This window comes from Electrona antarctica, assembly GCF_951216825.1.
Source record: "Electrona antarctica genome assembly, chromosome: 6".
NCBI classification, from domain to species: Eukaryota; Metazoa; Chordata; class Actinopteri; order Myctophiformes; family Myctophidae; genus Electrona; species Electrona antarctica.
The window spans coordinates 52,278,652-52,300,342 of NC_136811.1; the positions used below are offsets into that span (position 1 = coordinate 52,278,652).

A 21,691-nucleotide genomic window follows, 5' to 3' on the forward strand; every position below is an offset into this window, starting at 1 on the left:
GCAGATCTGCAAGTTTACAGCACGTCACTTCGTACCGCACTGCGAGCTTGTTCATTTGCTATTTTTGAAAAACTGGTTGTTCTCATTTGTCTGTTTATGTACAGGTGTAATAATACACTTGAAGTGCACTTGATAGTTTCATAGTGCTCATAGTTTGCCACTGAATCTGGAGCGAATGTCAGCAACACTCATAATTATGGGATCTTTAAATCCGGACGATGGACTGGCCTGGTTTCCAAAGGACAACATGTGTCCTTCGGTGCTCCATCTCTGCTGACTGAGTGTAGGGGCATCGGACGCAGCTGTGATCAGTGCCACTCTCACCCTCCCCTCGCCTCCCCTTAACCTATGGACGCTGGGCATCAGTGCCGTCCTTATACCTCAACCCACCCTGCCCCCACGTCACCTCCTATACCCACACCCTTTGGACGCTGCCTACGACGCTCCCCCCTCCCCCTCGGACACTGGGCATCAGTGCCACTACACCCACACCGATCTCTCTCACACACATCCGCATGGGCTCTGTCTCTGGGTATCAGGGCATCCGTGTGCCCCCACCCCTTCACCGCTTATACCCACACCCAAGGACATTATCATGAGTGATGTAGTTCACATAAATAACGTACTGTGCACGTGTCCCTGATGCTTGTGCAGTCCCTGTTCCCATCGCCCGCCCCGGATTAACCCCCACGCGGGCCCCATGACCAGTATAGTATGGGGGCCCCCATGATGCGTGTGCGAGCAAAATTTATTTATTTTAATCATCTTTTTGACCTAAATTGAATACAATCAACAGCCAATGAAGGTTCCCAGGAGCCCTTTTCAGGGCCTCAAACCCTGTAGGCCTACTGCACAGTCCAGTTTCCCTGAAGCCCCCTGGGCCGCGGCCCCAACGGCTAATTTGGCCCTGAACCGCCCCAACCCTGCACCCCCATGACAAAATCTTGGAACTCGCTCTGGCAGAATGTCAGGATTATTTATGTCACAGAGTGCATGTCTATATATGACTCGAGGCCATGCAGTCACTCAAACGGTTAGAAGTATATACTGTATGCCATGTGCCAGTTGAAGCAACAATCTATCCTGTGCCATTAGGTATATGTTGACACGACAGATATCCTGTCCCACCAGGGTCAACTCACCTGTCCTGTTCTCATATAACATAACAACGTTTAATATCATAATAGTATAGTTGTCTTTTTTATCTTCTTCATAAAATACACACACACACACACACACACACACACACACACACACACACACACACACACACACACACACACACACACACACACACACACACACACACACACACACACACACACACACACACACACACACACACACACACACACACACACACACACACACACACACACACCCTTTTTGAAACTAGCTCCTTGCCACTCACCCTACACACTTCCACTTGGTTTGAGCATAGATATATAAATCATAGAGACGGCACTGGATGGGAGGAGAATCCCAGTGCCATCTCTATTATTTATATATCTATGCTCAAACCGAGTGGAAGTGTGTAGGGCGAGTGGCGAGGAGCTAGTTTAAAAAAGGGCCACACACACACGACAGTGTTACGGTGCAATTGGTGACCTGATGTGACAATCGTGTACAGCAGACAATCACATAACATCAGTTTCCGAATGTAAATGATTGTGGTTTGTTGATAGAGTTCAACTTAGCGGTGTTTAGGCAGCGGCCACACATTTAAACAAAGACCTCCATGTAAGTGGTGTGAAGTCCATAAGATGGTCACATATTTCGGCAGGTCACCAATTTTACTGTAACAACGCCATGCTGAAGTGAGTGAGCGAGGGGCCCGAGATTTGGGGTATTAGAATGTGGCCTATATGTCATCTGGGAATGTGGAGCAACAACATCATAGCATCTTTGTAAGCCACCTTGAGCCTCTGCATAGTCATTAACCTGTATGAATGCCAGAGATGATGTTATGTATTTTTTAAGGGATTACATAATTACCTATTTACTAATTATGACAATTAATAGCCAATACCATAGTGTCCGAATTATGACGCAGCAACATTGCTGCTTTAAGAACTAAGTGGTTAAAGTGGACATACTGAGACCCTTTCGGCGTGTAGAGCCATAAACTATTAAGATAACCTTTGAATTATAAACTAATAAATCGTCTTGACTCTGTGTGGAGACTTGGAAGAATGTAATAGAGTACAAGTACTCGAGTCAGAAGGACTGTAAAACCTTATTAAACCAAGTGAATATTAACTTTATCTATAATGTTAAAATGTTAAACTGTAATTCTATATTAATACCTTTTAAGGATAAATACTTGAGGAAAACTATAATACTAAAATGAGAGAATTAGGCAGAGTAAAAGTATCAGAGTATACCAGAATACCTTGACACAGACACCGAAGAAGAACCAGTCCACACACCAGAGCTATAAGGATTTTCCATTGTATATATTACCAATTACATCGGGAGAGAAAATAGTATGTCCGTACAGCGTTAAAAAGATCTCTCACTGACACATCATCAGTGACCATATTTTATACTACATAAGTCATAACATCCTTTTGACATGGGGAAGTAATGCATTTGGAGTTCAGAGGGTAACCAAAAGTGAATAATGGCGACACCTATTGCCGGGAGGCCTACGTGGCAAATTATACTTCCGGTAAAATCCCGGAAGTGTGACCGAAGGGAATCGTAGTTCTTTAAGTAAATGTAGTTCACAGCCCAAGTTACTGACAACTAGTAAATGTTAGTAGGAGACAATTTGTTATTTGTCTGCTACGGGACTGTACCAAGGCCGAATAAAATGTTTTCCTCAGGGAGGCAGACAATCGGGAAACAAAACAATTCTTTATCTTCACTGGGGGAGATTTAATCTATCTGTTTTACGCTGGGGCAGAAATGAGATGTAACTTAGTGGGACAGCGTGACATGAAAAATAAGTCATAGGGCAATATGGCATATGTAACGATTCATAATTATTGCAGGGCACATGTAAACAAATACACAAACAACAAATCTACAATTAATTACAAATTATCCATCAGATGAGCCGTAGGCGATACACAGTATCTCTCTCACACAAACTGCGCTTCACTCCTCACATATTAAAAACGAATCGCCAAGATTCAGCAGCGCAACCCTCTTCATAATAAATAAATATACAACAACAAAATAATTGTTGTAAAAAAAAAAAAACCACAGAGCCTGAGGCTCGGCCCGGGTCGGGTTCGGGCAGAAAATGAGAACTCTATAGCCGCTGTGCATGTGTTAGGGGAGTGGGAGGAGCGGGGGGCTGGAATGTCAGACTGCACTCTCTCTCAGACACGGAGAGTATGAGACACAGAGCGGCTGCGGCTGTATACATCTCCGTAAAACGGTGTTTTACCAATTTTGCTATTTGTGTTAAATAACACCATAAACTGTCCGCCATTACCCTTTTCATGTCACGCACCCCCTAGAGAACGTTCACGCACCGTCAAGTGGTGCGTGCACCACTGTTTGGGAAAGCCTGCGGCATAACCGGTCCAATTCAACAGTCAGAGTCCTGCATCTATTAGATTGACATCTCTGTGTTTTCTTGGCACTTTCACTTTTCTTTGAAAAGCAGTTGCACTCAGTGAAATGTTAAAAAGTCCCAAAGTCTGTTTTTACCCCACTCGGGTGCGGCAAGCGATGAAAGGTCATCTCTGCTTTAATTAATTGACCAGCGACTTGAGGTTGGTGTTGAAGTGCTCGAGGACTATGGGTTTGACTTGGGCTCTGGCTGCAGCTAGGAGGAGAGTGAGTAACGCTTGGACTGCTGGGTGGCGTGGAGGCGGACGAGGAGCAGGAGGACGACTTAGATTTAATCTGCAGCCATTTGTCTCCCAAGGCCTTGGCAAAGTGGTCGTCCACAGACACACCGACGGAAGGCTGCTGGGAGCTGCTGGCTCTCTGGTAACTTGCCCCTAGGCTCCTCTGGAAGTGCTCGTCAACCACATGGTCATAGTTGCTCTTTGACATCACTGGGGGAAAGAAGGGATCCATGACAAAAGTCAATACACACCTTAGTGAAGACGAGCGGGTCAGTGAAACCACAGACAACGCTATGCATGATTGCACAGTTAAATCCTCAGTGATAGTTTAACCATTTGTAACTCTGAGAATGTACATTTGTACACACTCTCAGAGTTAAATGAACACTCAGGCTTTTACAGTGTTCTGTTAATATTCATTGAGGGATTAGTTCATTGATAGACTATTGTAATTGTACTGACCTGATGAGTGGCTGCTGCTGACCTCACATCTGGAGGCAGGGTTTCTAATTGAGGAGATCACAGAGGGGCGCATCTAAAAAGCAACAGATTGTTGATCAGACAGGCATGAATATGAGAAATTCTTACACCATTATTGTTTCACTTCTATGTTTTTGAGCGGTGCCTAACCGCTCCAATGACTGGCCGCGTGTGTGTCTGTCTGTCTGTCTGTCTGTCGGTCGTACGAACAGCTGCAATACCGCAGGCAGCCAGCCAGCGGTATTGTACCGGTGTTGTTGAGCAGCCTTAGTTCCCGCTCAGTTCACACGGGTGTGATTTCATTTCCATCCTATACTACCCACACAGTCAAATCCTGTTAATTTAGCATTACAATGAACACTGAGGATTGTACAGTGTACAGTACACTGATGTACACTTTCAAGCCATTTTCAAATGTTCAATGTGAAAAGTGAGTGATTTCAAAACTGATTTAACAGGTTGGTTCTGCTAATGAGCATCTGATCACTCCCAATAAACAGGTCACAGAGAGAGCCCTTTGTTTGCTCTTGCTGAAGACATTCTTCCCACCATTGCTCACATTTTCTTCCCGAATCCGGCTGGATTGCATAGCTTGGGCAAGCAAGGGCCTGTCTGCAGCTATCGGGAATAGAATGTCGGAGCAGGGGCACGGTGGCACAGTTGGTAGTGCTGTCGCCTCACAGCTAGAAGGTCCTGGGTTCGATTCCCGCTCGGGACGCTGTGGGTGCTGGCGGCGTGTTTCCTCCTCCGCGTCATCAGTGCCCATACCCAGAAGGCAGGGTAGGCGAAAGGGCCTTTCTGTGTGGAGTTTGCATGTTCTCCCCGTGTCCCCTAGGGTAGGTACCCTCACAAAAAACATGCAGTAATCCTGGTCTCTAAACTGCCTCCCCCTGGCCAGCCGGGGTGCCTGATGGAGGGGAAAGGAACTGGTTGGAATAACGAAAAAAATAAAAAAAAGAATGTCGGAGCAGTTGGATTCACCATCCACACAGATGGGAGAGATACAGATGCTCTGGCTGCCTGGAGCTACACAGACAATACAGTTCCCACCATTCCTGGGTTACAAAGACCAAGTTATGCTTAATCTCTTACAGAACCACATTCTCTCGAAGGCATGAACATCCCTTAGCTATAGTTCCTCCGGCTGTCAAAATGTTACCTGGATTTGACTGGCGGGGGTGCTGTTTGTCTTCTCGTCTGTGTTTGCTGGTTCCTTTCTGGGTTTCTTGATGTGGTCAAGAGGTTCATCCATGACTGGTGCATAGTACATATGGCTGGGCAGAGGGCTGGGCGTAGGGCTCCAGGTAGACGTAGGGCTCTGTGGAACACTGAACACGGCTGGTGTTGGCGCTGATCTCTGGAGGCCTCGTCCCCCGCTTCTGCTCAGCGCCCTCTCTCGCCTGTAACACAAGTTACTCATTGTAATACCCCTTACAATTCTATAGATGTAGTCTATAGTCTTAGCCACACAAATATATATATATATATATATATATATATATATATATATATATGTTTTTCTTTTTCATATTAGCAATTTGGTTTGTGAACTGATTTAAGAATTGTAAATAAACAGGACAGGTTTCACCCACCTTTCCTCCAAGGTGAGGGCTCTGTCATGGCTGTGCTTGATGGGGTACACGGCTGGGTCTCGCACCCGCTCATTAGTCATATGTATCTGTATGTATGTGTCTTCACGTCTGAGGTTGGGCTGACCTGAGGAAATAGTCACAAAGTTAGAATGGTTTCAAGAAAGCATGGTGCATTACACTGGATCGAAGAAGTTGGGAAAAATGACTGGCGGGGTCAAATATGCCTACTGGTGCAGCTGTGGTCAGTATTAGATATTAATTAATGTTGGTAAAATAAGGGCAAGCAGGTATTTTGTCTCTGTGACTCATGTGTCTTGAATTTGTCACAACTGGTTATTGCCATGACAAACAAGCAACTAAATAATGTAATGAACAACAGAACACACAAAAAGCGTGGTGACATCTAGCGAGAGAGTACGGCCATAGATACGTCGACCGGGGTGGAGAGGATTGGCAACCCAAACCACTTCTTCCGTGAGGAAGAACCCAAAAGCTACAGAATGCGGTAAAACCTGCATGCAATTCGGGTTGAAAATTCAGCAAGGCAGGATGAGATGTTTCACTGGCCAGCGGCAACGATGACTGTCACTTCTGGTCAGATGAAGGAGGAGCAAGGCCCAGAGGCAACCCACAGTGCCTGGAGCCTCCTACTTCTGGTCAGATGAAGGAGGAGCGAGGCCCAGAGGCAACCCACAGTGCCTGGAGCCTCCTACTTCTGGTCAGATGAAGGAGGAGCGAGGCCCAGAGGCAACCCACAGTGCCTGGAGCCTCCCAGTATCAGATGAAGGAGGAGCGAGGCCCAGAGGCAACCCACAGTGCCTGGAGCCTCCCAGTATCAGATGAAGGAGGAGCGAGGCCCAGAGGCAACCCACAGTGCCTGGAGCCTCCTACTTCTGGTCAGATGAAGGAGGAGCGAGGCCCAGAGGCAACCCACAGTGCCTGGAGCCTCCTACTTCTGGTCAGATGAAGGAGGAGCGAGGCCCAGAGGCAACCCACAGTGCCTGGAGCCTCCCAGTATCAGATGAAGGAGGAGCGAGGCCCAGAGGCAACTAGCCTCGGTCCCAGGCTCACTTAACTGCGAAAAAGAAGAGCCTGGTCACAACCTAAGGCAGAGAAGCTATCGAAATGCGGGACTTCCGCCGTGTAACCCCCCCCCCCCCCCCCCCCCGGAAGTTAACGTTTTTTGACCAATCGCAGCGTTGTGTTCCCGAAAATGTATTCCCGCTGAAATGATCATTGGGTGGGGACTAGTAAACACAGCCGCACCGCGTGACGTAGTTATCTTACACGCAACACTTCCGCCACTTCCGCTGATAGTCTTTTCAGCGTAGGTCTTGCCCAGGGTGAGAGGCAACCCACAGTGCCTGGAGCCTCCCAGTATCAGATGAAGGAGGAGCGAGGCCCAGAGGCAACCCACAGTGCCTGGAGCCTCCTACTTCTGGTCAGATGAAGGAGGAGCGAGGCCCAGAGGCAACCCACAGTGCCTGGAGCCTCCTACTTCTGGTCAGATGAAGGAGGAGCGAGGCCCAGAGGCAACCCACAGTGCCTGGAGCCTCCTTCTGGTCAGATGAAGGAGGAGCGAGGCCCAGAGGCAACCCACAGTGCCTGGAGCCTCCCAGTATCAGATGAAGGAGGAGCGAGGCCCAGAGGCAACCCACAGTGCCTGGAGCCTCCTACAGGTCAGATGAAGGAGGAGCGAGGCCCAGAGGCAACCCACAGTGCCTGGAGCCTCCTACAGGTCAGATGAAGGAGGAGCGAGGCCCAGAGGCAACCCACAGTGCCTGGAGCCTCCCAGTATCAGATGAAGGAGGAGCGAGGCCCAGAGGCAACCCACAGTGCCTGGAGCCTCCTACTTCTGGTCAGATGAAGGAGGAGCGAGGCCCAGAGGCAACCCACAGTGCCTGGAGCCTCCTACAGTGTTGATTTTGGCAGCAACATTTAAATTTAGTCACATTTTAGTCACCTGGAATGTTTTAGTGTTAGTCTAGTTTTAATCAACTAAATGTCGAGAGTTTAGTCGACTAAATCTACAGTTGACTTAGTCGACTAAAATGTGTTTTGGTGGCGTTGATGCCGTCGTAATTGCTGAAAATAGCCGATCTACAAGCACACAACGCAACGCATTTTTCTACATAGTTTTAGTCGACGAAATCAACACCATGGCCTCCTAGTGTCATTCAACACCTGCTGCGAACATCTCATCAGCCAACAGCCATCTTCCCCACTAACTGTCCCACTAACTGTCTTCATATCCATATGAGTGAAAAGGCCGGGGTGATCGGTTTATTTTTCAAACAGTTCTTATATGAGGCGATCTAAAATCCCCCTATGGAGATTACAATGCAAATAAAAAGTACATCAACCTGTGGACTGACGCCCTCTATTGACAGTGACGTCAGGACTTCGGTGCTCTATGCCATTTGGCTATTCTGAGTGGCCAAACAGCATTGACCACGCCTCCAGGTCTTACGTTAAGTAATAAGACCTGGTACTTAAGACACGCATAATACTGCCCAGTGGGGGCTGTAGCATGCCACTTGGACACAGGTCTGTGTCCTTACTTACTTCCTGGACTACATCAAGGTTAATTAAATAAAGGTTTGGAAGCGAAGACCGTACAGTGGACTCCATGTTGCTCCCTGGAAGGAAAGAAACATGCACAGTTGAGACCAGGAAGTTGTACATGCCCAAATTTGTGCATGTACAACTTCCTGGTCTCAATTGCGCATGTTTCTTTTCTTCAATGGAGCAACATGGAGACCGTACGGTCTTCGCTTCCTAACCTTATTTAATTAACCTTGGACTACATGTTGTCTCAGTAAGACCCCTAACAAGGAGGAGCAGTGCACCAAAGCATTATGGGAATTGTTGCGTTGGTTCATGTGCCAATGAGTGACTTTGAGAGCTGTTTCCCCGTTACAATGGAAGTCAATGAGCGACTATTTTTATTTCTTAAATTGCTAATAAACAACACAATGGAGCGAAATAACTCATGGGATGGAATAGTTTGCCCATAATAAGGTAAGAAAAAAACCCAAACCTCTAAAAAAGTGGTCTTACCCTTTAAGTACAAGGTGTCTAGGCTGTAAAATGTATACTTACTCCAATAGTTATTATGGGGTAGGCCTAAGTACACCATTTACACAATTAGAGGTGAACCTCGCACCTTTGCTAACATATCTGTAATGATGACACAACTAATACCTGTAGCAGATAAACCTTTATTTAAAAAAAAGCTATAACAACAAATCTTTGGCTTTACAAACACTTTTACTTAACTACAGAAATTAAACAAATAAATTAGGTAATGTCAAGTAAGAAAATGTTACTGTTTTCATATACATGATAATGATCAAGAAACTGTTCATTTTATTAAGTGGTGTTGATTTATAGATTATGTGATTCCTGCTTTAGTATTGTCATTGTTACCCTGGATAAAATTGAATGATCTTACATGTGTCTGTGACTCTGTGTGTGAAATCACGTGTCAACTCAGAATGCTCCTTTTTTTCTATTTCTTGTTAATGTAAGGTATGAAACCTCATTATCTTCACATGTGCATTTTCAAAAAAGCTTTTTCCACAAACAGCAGATTTGTTTTCAACAAACAGGCTTTCCCCCGGTATGAATCTTCATGTTTTTAGATTAGCAGTTTAGCAAAGCCTATGCCACAATCTGATCAACTAAAGGGCTTGTCCCCTGCATGAGTCCTCATGTGTGTATTTAGCCTACCACTTTTAGTTTGCAACAAAAAGGGCTTTTTCCATGTACATAACATTACCTCAATATATTTGAGCCCTCCTATACACATGTTTAATGTTTGTCTTCAGTTCATGTTTGTTTTGTAAACGCATTGACAATGAAGGGAAACTTTACGTCTCTTTATTGTTACTGGTGTTTAATGTTTGTGTTTGCACCGTTTGTTTTGCATCACCTAATCAACATGTTATCGCCCCTCATTTCACACGGGCGTGATTTTTACATCACAACTTCGACAAAAAATGTGCAACTAAACGGCTTTTCCCCTGTATGAGTCCTCGTGTATTTTCAGATGAGTCATTGTACGACCATTGTGCGGCGTCCCCCAAGGTTCAGTACTTGGTCTTCATTATGTACACGCTCCCCCTTGGTCAGATACTCCGCAGTCACGGTCTCTGCTTTCACTGTTATGCCGATGACACACAATTGTATCTCCCCTCCAAAACCATCACCACCATCACCCACTCCACCCTCACCTCCTGCCTGACTGACATCAAAACATGGATACAAACAAACTTTCTAAAACTCAACTGCAATAAATCTGAAATCCTCATGATTGGCCCGACTCCCTCATCCGCTCCTCTCATGACTTATCTTGATGGCTCCACTGTTACCCTCTCCACCAGAGTCCGGTCATCCTTGACCCCACCCTCTCCTTGCAGCCCCATGTCAACCAGATCACCAAAACCGCCTTTTTCCACCTCCGCAACATCGCCTGCCTTCGTCCCATGCTATACCACACTGCCGCTGAGACACTCATTCATGCCTTTATCACATCCAGACTCGACTACTGCAACAGCCTCGTGTATGGCGTCACCACCACCAGTTCTCAAAAAAGTACAGTACGTTCAAAACTCTGCCGCCCGCCTGCTCACCAGAACCCGATCCAGGGACCACATCACACCTGTCCTCTGTGAACTCCACTGGCTCCCAGTCAAGTTCAGAATCGACTTCAAAATACTCACCATCACATACAAAGCCCTCAATAACCAGGCCCCCCTCTACCTCTTTGAACGCATACAACGCCATGCCCCCACCCGCTCCCTCAGGTCAAGCACTGCTAACCAACTGGAACCCCACAAGTCAAACGAGCGAACCTGTGGTGACAGGGCCTTCGCAGTGGCCACCATTTCTCTGTGGAACTCACTCCCAACTCACATCAGAGCTCCCCCCACCTTCGAAATGTTCAAAAGCACACTCAAACCCCACCTTTTCAGACTGTCTTTACCTACATAACACTGTTAGCACAAACTGTGCAAGGGGATTTTCCCCTGTATGAGTCCTCGTGTGTTTTTAGAGCACCACTTCACCTAAAGCCTTTACCACAAACTGCAAGCAAAGGTGTGTTTTCTCATGTGTGTTTTCAGATTACAACTATGACTACAGCCTTACCACAAACTTTGCAAGCAAAGGGCTTTTCCCCTGTATGAGTCCTCATGTGTGTTTTCAGATTACAACTATGACTACAGCCATACCACAAACTTTGCAAGCAAAGGGCTTTTCCCCTGTATGAGTCCCCATGTGTATTTTCAGATGAGTCATTGTACGACAGTCTTTACCACAACATTTGCAACTAAAGGGCTTCTCTCCTGTATGAGTCCCCATGTGTATCGTCAGATGAGTCATTGTACGACAGCCTTTACCACAAACTGTGCAAGCAAAGGGCTTCTACCCTGTATGAGCCAAGAGTCATTATGTGTGTTTTTAGAACATCACTGCGACTACAGCGTGAGACCTTGTGTGTTTTATTACCCTTTTCACTAAAGCCTTTACCACAAAGTGTATAATTTAAATGCTTTTTTTTGTGGCTTTCGCCTTTATTTTACATTTTTTTTATGGAGGGACAGACAGTAGGCTGACAGGAAATGGGGAGAGAGATGGGGGGAAGACATGCAGTAAAGGCCGTCGGGATCGGGAGTCGAACCCGCGGCACACTGCCAGACTGGATTACCAGCCAAGGTGCCTGGACCGCTGAGCCACGGCCCAGGCCCAAAGTGTATAATTAAAGTGCTTTCACCCTGTATGAGTCCTCATGTGTTTCTTCAGATTGCTCATTATACTAAACCCTTTACCACAAACTTTGCAACTAAAGGGCTTTTCCCCTGTATGAGTCCTCATGTGTACTTTTAGATTAGCCATTGTACTATAGCCTTTACCACAAACTGTGCAATTAAAGGGCTTTTCTCCTGTATGAGTCCTCATGTGTGTTTTCAGAGTACTCTTTAGACTAAACCCTTTACCACAAACTTTGCAAGCAAAGGGCTTTTGCCCTGTATGAGTCACCATGTGTGTTTTTAGATTAGCCATTGTACTATAGCCTTTACCACAAACTGTGCAATTAAAGGGCTTTTCCCCTGTATGAGTCCTCATGTGTGTTTTCAGAGTACTCTTTAGACTAAACCCTTTACCACAAACTTTGCAAGCAAAGGGCTTTTGCCCTGTATGAGTCACCATGTGTGTTTTTAGAGTACAACTTTGACTAAAGTATTTGCCACAAACTTTGCAACTAAAGGGCTTTTCCCCTGTATGAGTCCTCATGTGTGTTTTCAGATAACCACTTTGACTAAAGTATTTACCACAAACTTTGCAAGTTAAGGGCTTTTCCCCTGTATGAGTCACCATGTGTGTTTTTATAGCACAACTTTGACTAAAGTATTTACCACAAACTTTGCAACTAAAGGGCTTTTCCCCTGTATGAGTCCTCATGTGTGTTTTTAGAGCACCACCGAGACTAAAGCCTTTACCACAAACTGTGCAATTAAAGGGCTTTTCCCCTGTATGAGTCATCATGTGTTCTTTTAGCCCACCACTTTGACGACAGCCTTTACCACAAACTTTGCATGTAAAGGGCTTTTCCCCTGTATGAGTCTTCATGTGTGCTTTCAGATAACTCTTTAGACCAAATCCTTTACCACAAACTTTGCAAGCAAAGAACTTTTCCCCTGTATGAACAACTGTGTGCCTCTTCAGATTAAGCTTGCAACTAAACATTTTGCCACACTCTGTACAACTAAAACTTTTCTTCCCCGTGTGGCTCTTCGTGGAGTGAGTTTGTGTTGACGATACCAGGTCCTGGGACAGCTTGTGGCTTGAAGACAATGTTTGTTCTTCCAAAGTTTGTCTCTTGTGTGAATCCAGTGTGTTTACAGCCGACTGACCTTCCCTGGTCTCCTCCCTGTCGTCACTGTCTTCAGTGACGTAAGATTCAGAACAGTGTGGAGAGAGGAGCTGCTCATGTCTGGCTGCCTGTGATGTTACACACTCCTCTACACTAGCTTGTGTTTTCATGTGTTCAGTTGAGGTGCTGGCTACAGGATCTAGCGTTCTGTTTTCAACATCACCTTCCACTGCTAGTAATGTCATCGTTGACCCATCAGCCTCTTCTGGTTTTGGAAGTATCTCCATGTGTGGAGGTTGTGGTTCCTCCTGGACCAGACTGGAGCTCCACTCCTGCAGGACGTCTAGGCAGAAAGAAGATAAAATGAGAGAAAAACATTTAAGGTTTGAACTTTATATACCATGTTTCATCTGTATTATAGCTTTGGTAATTTTCCATTTCCAAACCACTTTCTCATTCATAACATACTATGCCATTTGCTGCAAACAGATAAAAGAGAGAGAGAGAGAGAGAGAGGGAGGGGGGGGGGGGGGGGGGGGTCGTAGGTCATAAGGAGAACATGAGACGTACTGATGTCCAGGTGGTTTTCAGGTTCCTGTTTAACACTCCAAAACCTCTTCACCTTCAGGCTGGACTCTGCACACTGGTCTGCAAAGAAGGAATAGAATAAGGACATTAATAATAATAATAATAACTAGAACTGCACTCTGTATCATCATTACGTCACCATCGTCAACCAATTATACCCTGGCATTGGTACATAATCGTCATCACGATTCACGGAAAACATACCTGCACGGTCAGCTTCCGTATGTCCGTATGACATCATATCACGTGCATTCTAAGGGACATTGGTACATATCTTCATCACGTCATGACAAAAACACACCTGCACGGTCAGCTTGGGGCCAGCATATGACGTCATAACATGTGCTGGCCCCAAACACGCGCATCGTAGCACCTGGCCGAAAACATGACTTGAGCGCTCTGCTTGCGCAAGTAACTAGAACTGCACTCTGTCGAGTGCCTGCTTGCTTGTTGCACACAAGTAGGTGTACTACTAGTGCGCACTACTAGTGCGCAAGCAGAGCATGCAAGTACTGTAGACCGCTACTAACTTTCAAATCTCAGCCTCTCTGTGAAAGAACGTTCGCAATATCGAATTATTAGGTTTAGCTATTTGCTACGTACCTTGCTATTGGAGGAAAAAAAGTAGTATTTTGAAGTATGGTAAAATCTTCTATCTATAAAGGAAATACAGTCCCATCGTTTTAGAAGTGTTTTTATTACGTTTTTCTTGGTCCTCTTACGGTTTTTCTTTTTCTTTCTATCCTCTAGTTTTATTTATTTATATGCTCATATGTCTATGTATATATGTAGGCTATATGTAATTTGTGAGTTGATTAGTGGTATACTGTGGTTCCCTTTAATCCACCCGACACTGAAACATGGCATTGGTACATATATTCATCACGTCATGGGACATACGCTTCGTAGCATGACGGAAAACATACCTGCACGGTCTGCTTCCGTATGTCCCGTGCCAGCATATGACGTAATGATTACTTATGCCTGTTATGGCAGTGGTGTCGGATTACATACATGTATACATAGGGGCATTACCTTTAGTCCACCCGACACTGAAACATGTCATCCTTACGTCACCATCGTAAACCAATTATACCCTGACATTGGTACATATCTTCATCACGCCATGGGACATACGCTTCGTAGCATGACGGAAAACATACCTGCACGGTCTGCTTCCGTATGTCCCGTGCCAGCATATGACGTAATGATTACTTATGCCTGTTATGGCAGTGGTGTCGGATTACATACATGTATACATAGGGGCATTACCTTTAGTCCACCCGACACTGAAACATGTCATCCTTACGTCACCATCGTAAACCAATTATACCCTGGCATTGGTACATATCTTCATCACGCCATGGGACATACGCTTCGTAGCATGATGGAAAACATACCTGCACTCAATAACGCTTAATAAGGACATTAATGCATGACAGCCAGAGCCAGTTGCCCAATTTGAGGGTATTGACTCAATGTTAGCCATCACTTATTGATTAATGATGGTTGGCACATGGGAATCTTAATAATAGCATCGCAGAATCGTGTATCATGTACTCGGAGCTGTTGTAGGAGCTGCTCATGTCTGGTTGGTTGTGATGTTCCACACTCCTCTACACTAGCTTGTGTTTCACTTTTCATGTGTTCAGTTGAGGTGCTGGCTACAGGATCTAGCGTTCTGTTTTCATCATCACCTTCACTTTTCACTGCTAGTAATGTCATCATTGACCCATCAGCCTCTTCTGGTTTTGGAAGTATCTCCCCATGTTCTTCTTTAATGTGTGGAGGTTGTGGTTCCTCCTGGACCAGACTGGAGCTCCTCTCCTGCAGGACGTCTAGGCAGAAAGAAATATACAATGAGAGAAAACCATTAAAGTTTGAACTTTACTTACCATGTTTCATCCGTTTTATAGCTTTGGTAATAATCCATTTCCAGAAAGTATTTTCTCATTCATAACATACTATGCCATTTGTCAGAGAGAGAGAGAGAGAGAGAGAGAGAGAGGGGGGGGGGGGGGGGTCAGAGGTCATAAGAAGAGCACGAGACGTACTGATGTCCAGGTGGCTTTCAGGTTCCTGTTTAACACTCCAAAACCTCTTCACCTTCAGGCTGGACTCTGCACACTGGACTGCAATGAAGGAATAGAATAAGGACATTAATAATAATGACTTTAATGATGACTTTTATGCGACATTAATAAGGACAAGGCCAAGAGGAGGCAAAATAAGTGACACAGCTCTACCATTAACAATAAATACAAGACAAAAACAGGACAAACATGCTCATAAATACAGTACCCACTACCGAAGAAGCTCAAAGGGAGAACAGGAACGTTCTTTTTAGAAACAAAAAAGCAAAAGTACCAACATTTGCTATACGTCAAAGCAGGAGCAATGTTTGGGAAGTGTGCCCATGGCAATCCTTTTAAAGCTCTCTAGGGGAATCACAGAAGCCAGTTTGAGTCTGGTCTGTAGGTCATTCCAAGACCAGGGTCCGAAATAAGCAAGGCATTTTTTTCCCAGCCTCAGATTTTTTTGCATGCACTGTTGTTCTACCTCCATTGAAGTAAATACACATCCATGCTGGATTCCTCATGCAAGGAAGTAGTAGTAGAGTGGCAGCTATCCGTCCAGGTATGGGATGGTAGCTCGGCAGTAACCAATGAATGGAGTACAAGCTGCTATCGCTTTAGGCATAGTTTTACCGGGATTGTGTTTAGGATTAAGGTTAGTTTTAGGCATAGTTTTACCGAGTTTAGGAATAAAGTTAGGTTCATGCATAGTTTTACTGATATTAAAGGTATATTCAGTGATTTCACTTAATTCAAATATCACTTATTTTTTTGTTTTGTTGTGATAATCCTCCCCTACTATAGAGTGTGCTGACCATATGGAGACCCTCCCTGTCCCCAGTTAAACCCCTGGGGTGAAAAAACCTTAGGTTTTGTTTTTGGCTAGGTGGCCCAGCCTTCATCCAATCAGGATAGAGAGGGACCTTCCGCCATTCATGATCGAGCGGGGGCGGGCCTTGGTTTGTGTGCTGTTGGCCTGTTGCGTGTCCCCCCACTGTAGTGCGTGCATGTGCACATCTTGTTACCGGGGCGGAACGGGGGGTTTTCCAAATCACCCAAATCACTGAATGCTCCTTTAAGTTTAAGAATAAGGTTAAGTTTATGCATAGACAGTTTTACTGAGGTTACGCTTAGTAGTACCTGGTGGCTACCATTCCGAGGTCGTCTGATTTGACCCGGGGTGAGCGTATTTTGGGGCGAGCGTTCTTGAATTCAAATAAAACACTACATACAGTACTATCCTGTACAAGTTTGCTACAGGTTTAAACCACCAGAAAATAAAACAGTACATATCATGTACAACTTTACTACAGGTTGTAAATAAAACACTACATACCTATCCTGTACAACTTTACTACAGGTTGCATCATTGCATCAAACAGTACACGTCCCTTGTCCGTCTCTCGCTGTTCCTCTGACAACATTGATGTTTTGGAGGCCATCTCTCTAGATACTGTAGACCTCTCCCTGTGGTGTTCTGTGGAAATCACCAGTAGAAACAACTTGTGGTTATCATTCAGCAACCTTACATTATATAATATCAAAATGTACGTCTACCATGCTCTGTTTGGTTGAAAGGTGCACTCACTAGGTAAGTGCTAAAATCTTTGTCCCCCATCCTGATGTAAACACCAAGTGAGGGTGAGAGACGTAATCAAATAAATTGAAAAATGTCTAAATAAATTGTCAAAGGTAAAACAAAATAGAAAATCTACAAGCTCAAAACTTGTTGCATCCTGACACATTGTCAGATTGTAGATCAGCTATTTAGGTCTGTTTGCCGCTAGCAGGGACGGTTTAATCCCCACGAGGGCCCCAGGGCAAGTATTATTTTGGGTGCCCACATAGCGCATGCGAAGGTCCCCAGGAGCTTTTGTCAGGGTCTCAAATCTAGTACCACGCAGTCCAGTTTACCTGAAAGGCCCGGCCCAATTTGGCCCTGACCGCTACAACGAGATAATCGGATTGATAGAAACTTCCGAGAGCTTTCATAATTAAAGGACGACTCCATCACTTCTCAACCTATGTTCATATAATTGGTCCTCACTAAAACACGTCTTTATTGAAAACTACAGACTAATACATTGTACAAGCACTCCTTAGGCCTCTATAACATTTGGGGCAACAGGGTAAGCAGTTTTACGGGCTCAGCTGGTGTCTGCAGTGTACACAGAGGAAAGAGCTCATAGATATGAAAATGTCAAATTTGATAAAATACATGAGTACTATGAATCTAAGGTAGGGGTGCCATGGTTTACGGTTTAAAACCGAACAGTACGGTACGACATACACGGTTCAATACGCCCTTATTAACCACGCTTTCGGTTTGCAATTAATTGATTTCTTACAGCTGCGGAGAATGGATTCACCAGGCACTGCGTGTGCTCTCTCACCTCAGGGACTGCCCATAGATCCGAAGTCCCGTTAGTCTGAACATGCATTAAGGTTGGCGAACATGCATTAACCGTTTCCGTCCATCCGACGTGTCCACACGTCCTAGGGAATCCAATCGACGGATGCATTGGACGTGTGTTCACGTCCTAGCGCATCCTCAATGATATTAGGCGAGGAGAGAATATTATTATTTTTTATTTTTCAGTCGGACTCTCGGCCACCGTACTTCGCTCTTCAGTCATATTAGCTTACCGTTCACCAGCGCGGCAGAAAGAATGCCTCGTATCTGCTCATCTAAGGCGCTCTCCGTGGTTTTGATCTGATGGATATACTAGCGCTTCATTTCTGCTCCTCATCAGCCTCTCATTCAAAATATGAACGCTTTTTGGATCATGTATCGTATAAATGAAATCGAGAGCAAGGTCATATTTCTCCGTTTTTTTTTCGGATTGTTTCCGGAAACATCCGGAATGTTTCCGGGGACCTCGCCCCCCGCCTGGGGGCGAGGTCCCATGCGATGGCACGAGACCTGGCCACCATATATGGGCTTTCCCCATGTATGGGGATTTTGAATGATACACTGACTGATTGACTGACGGGAAATGCATGATTCCATAGTTAACTGTGACCTTTGCGGCAACCACAGTGGTTATCATGAGACTGTCACAATATGATCATATATTGGCATTCCCATATATGGGCTTAATATTGATCACAGTCAAGGATCTCCATATATGGGCATAACAGGGATTGCTAGTCTCTGACGGCAGCGCCTCTGGCATTCCCTGGCCAGACGACGGCGCCGCTGGTGTCGGGACAAACAAAGTTTCATAGTTTACTGCGACGGCAGTCTCCTCTGTGAGATTGTGGAGGTCGTGCGGCTGTTACGAAGGCTCTCCACGTTGGGACAGACCTCGAGATTATATTACCTGAATACCCATACATGGGCAGATCAACACTGACATCATTTGGATCATCAGGTGGGAATAACGACACATCCCTCTGACAGTATCTGGATCTCATTATATGGGGATATTGACACATCACTGAACAGCATAAAAGAAAGCTCTCGACTTTCAACCAACGCACACGGTATCTTCAACAATCTCAAATAATGGACCCAAGAAAGACACAGGATACAGCACAGTGAAGCGTGATTTGGAATCCCACCGCAGCTCCAGGAAACCCTGCTTTGATTGGCCAGTAGTCGCTATGATTGACATTTTTTGCAACTATTCCTCAATAAACCGGGTACATGTGTTTGGTCCGATGATTCATTGATCCGATACCCCTAACCCCTAACCTAACCATAACCGCAAGCACGGGAGCAGGCGCTAGTCCGAGGTGCGGACGCATATCGAACCAATGCTCCGTCGGACCATAGTATGCCTCCCCAATAAACCTCAATAAAACTATGCCAAAAACCTAACCCTAACCTCAGTAAAACTATACCTAAACCTAACCTTAACCCTAACCTCAGTAAAACTATGCCTGCCCGGGAGCCAATCAGACACAAGGTAAGGATCCCCTTCTCGCGTACCAGTGGGACATGTCCCACGGACCGGTGGTTTGGAACCTCTGTGTTAAGGCGCATTCATAGTCTGGATTTTCGGTGGTGAGGTGACCACCGAACTACAACATGACGTCATGAGCCGCGGTGAAGAGCAAACCACCGCCACCGCCCTTCTCTCTGTTTTTACTCACCACCGCTCATGTCTGTATTATTGTCTTGTTGAGTCGAATTGTACAGCATTGTATCTGCTTTATACCGTGTTGTCTGTTTTTCTCACTGTATGTAAAGCAATGTGTGAGATCTGTAATATATCGGGTTCGGTAGTAGACTGGTATTAATGAATGGACACGGACACAGTGCTTCTGTTTGGATGCCGGGTTATTTACTGAATTAATCAAAACGGGAGCATACATAGGCTGGTGCACATGCGCAGTTGTGCTGGAATGCACCAACATTTGTTAACAGGGGGAGCCCTGGTATAGCATAAGATGTATTTAAGCCAATACATTACAAGATCCCTGTGAAGTTTGCTATATAAATAAAATATATACGTAGGCCTACTTACTTGTTGTGTGTGTGTGTAACATATATACCTGTAGTGTGTAGTTTGATGGTGTGTGTATTAACATATACTGATCAATCATGTGTAACACACATACCAGCAGTTGTGTAGTTTGATGAAATGAAATGAAATCTATATTTACCCAGGGTATCTGGGCTAAGCTCAAGAACTTGTTTCCAGCCAGGCCCTGCTCATAGAACACATTTCATCGTAGTGGTTCAATGCCTTGTTCAAGGGCACTTCAGCGGTGGTAATTGTAACGTGTCGGACGGCTGATTCGAACTAGGAACCTTCCGGTATCAAGACCGCGCCGCTATCCGTTCGGCCACCGCTGTGTAACACACATACTAGCCACTCTCAGGGGCTCCTTTCATCGTTCACCCGTAGGGTCCCTCTGCAGTTCGTAAGCACCAAATAGAACGCAGCTGTACATACGATACGTTCAGGCCGTGCTGCGCTCCGCTTAAGTGGCCGTGAGATGTTTCAAAGATGCATAACGGTGCTATAGGAGACAACGGAAACGTGGAAGAATTTTAATTTGGAGCAGATGCCGAGCAGATGCCATCACTGGCTAGCTGCGCGTCCCTATGTTCCTGCCTCTGATCAGCTCTGTCGCAGCTAGCAAAGCAAAGTTACTATATTTACCCAGGGTAACTGGACTAAGCATCACTTGTTTACAGCCAGGCCCTGCTCATAGAACATTTTATGGTAGTGGTTCAATGCCTTGCTCAAGGGCACTTCAGCGGTGGTCATTTTAACGTGCCGGTCCGGGGATACGAACTGGCGACCTTCCGGTATCAAGACCGCTCCGCAAACCGTTTGGCCACCGCTGCCAGTGTCGGTGCGGGAGGCGATACAATGGGAAGTCAATAAGGAAGTCAAGGAAGGAAGGAATTGAGAATTTCAGCGCAGCCAAAACGGGGAAAAAAAGTTGTCTCCTATAGCAGCGTTATGCATCTTTGAAAGATCTCACGAACACTTAAGCGGAGCGCAGCACGGCCTGAACGGATCGTATGTACAGCTGCGTTCTATTGGGTGCTTACGAACTGCAGAGGGACCCTACGGGTGAACGATGAAAGGAGCTCAACCGGGGGTCCCGAGAGGGGCTACACACATACCTGCAGTGTGTAGTTTGATGTCGTGTAGAGTCTCTATCTCTCTCTGGAAGAGGTTGAACATGGACGCCGCAGCAGCAGTGAGGAGCTCCAACACAAACACTCTGACATCAAGTTTCACACGACAAACATCAACACTTTGTTGTTTTTCTAAAACACTCAATATCTCCTCTCCCACCGACGTCATGTGTTCATTTATCTTCAGCCGTACAGACTCCATTTGACACATTTTGAGCTCTTTTAGGAGACGGTTTTCACCACGCGCTGTGTGAACTGAACACGTATCTTTGTTGTGAAAAAACGACACGCTATACTTCCGGAAGTTCCGGGTACCGGATCAACCTGTTTGACGCAGGCGCATTAATGGCTCCAGGCACAGTTGCTTTTTTCGGCCCCTGGTGGAGGAGATGTGTAACTGTAAGTGAATGATAGACAGATGGATACTGATTTTATATATATTTCACTTCCTCTCCTCCACATTTTTGAGTTCTCGGATCTCTCTTTCTTGTTTTAAGTTAATATATTCCCGTTGATCCTAGAAGCACCATGTGCTTTCAATACGCCTAAAGTTAATTTCCTAGAGAGCTGGCATCCGTGTTTTTCTCTGAGAAAAGAACACAACAAAATAAAAACGTTTCTGCTATTTTGGCAAACCTGAATGGTGGTGTTGTATTCAGAGAATATAGGAA

The 21,691-nt window shown here is 45.4% G+C and overlaps 1 protein-coding gene and 1 pseudogene across 2 annotated transcripts in view; one reads left to right on the forward strand and one right to left on the reverse strand.

The window, feature by feature from the left end:
* The window catches only part of LOC306925145 (scavenger receptor cysteine-rich domain-containing group B protein-like), a gene marked incomplete at its 3' end in the record, with an annotated part of 797,673 nt that overhangs the window by 293,155 nt on the left and 482,827 nt on the right, over positions 1 to 21,691 (forward strand). The window lies entirely within an intron of this gene.
* Positions 2,542 to 21,253, reverse strand: LOC306924848 (annotated as a pseudogene). The gene is made up of 10 exons (XR_013792523.1): positions 21,006 to 21,253; positions 16,755 to 16,895; positions 15,398 to 15,475; positions 15,041 to 15,181; positions 13,326 to 13,403; positions 12,979 to 13,098; positions 5,879 to 6,002; positions 5,446 to 5,686; positions 4,269 to 4,341; positions 2,542 to 4,016 (listed from the first exon to the last, which is right to left on the reverse strand). The product of XR_013792523.1 is annotated as an uncharacterized misc_RNA (transcript).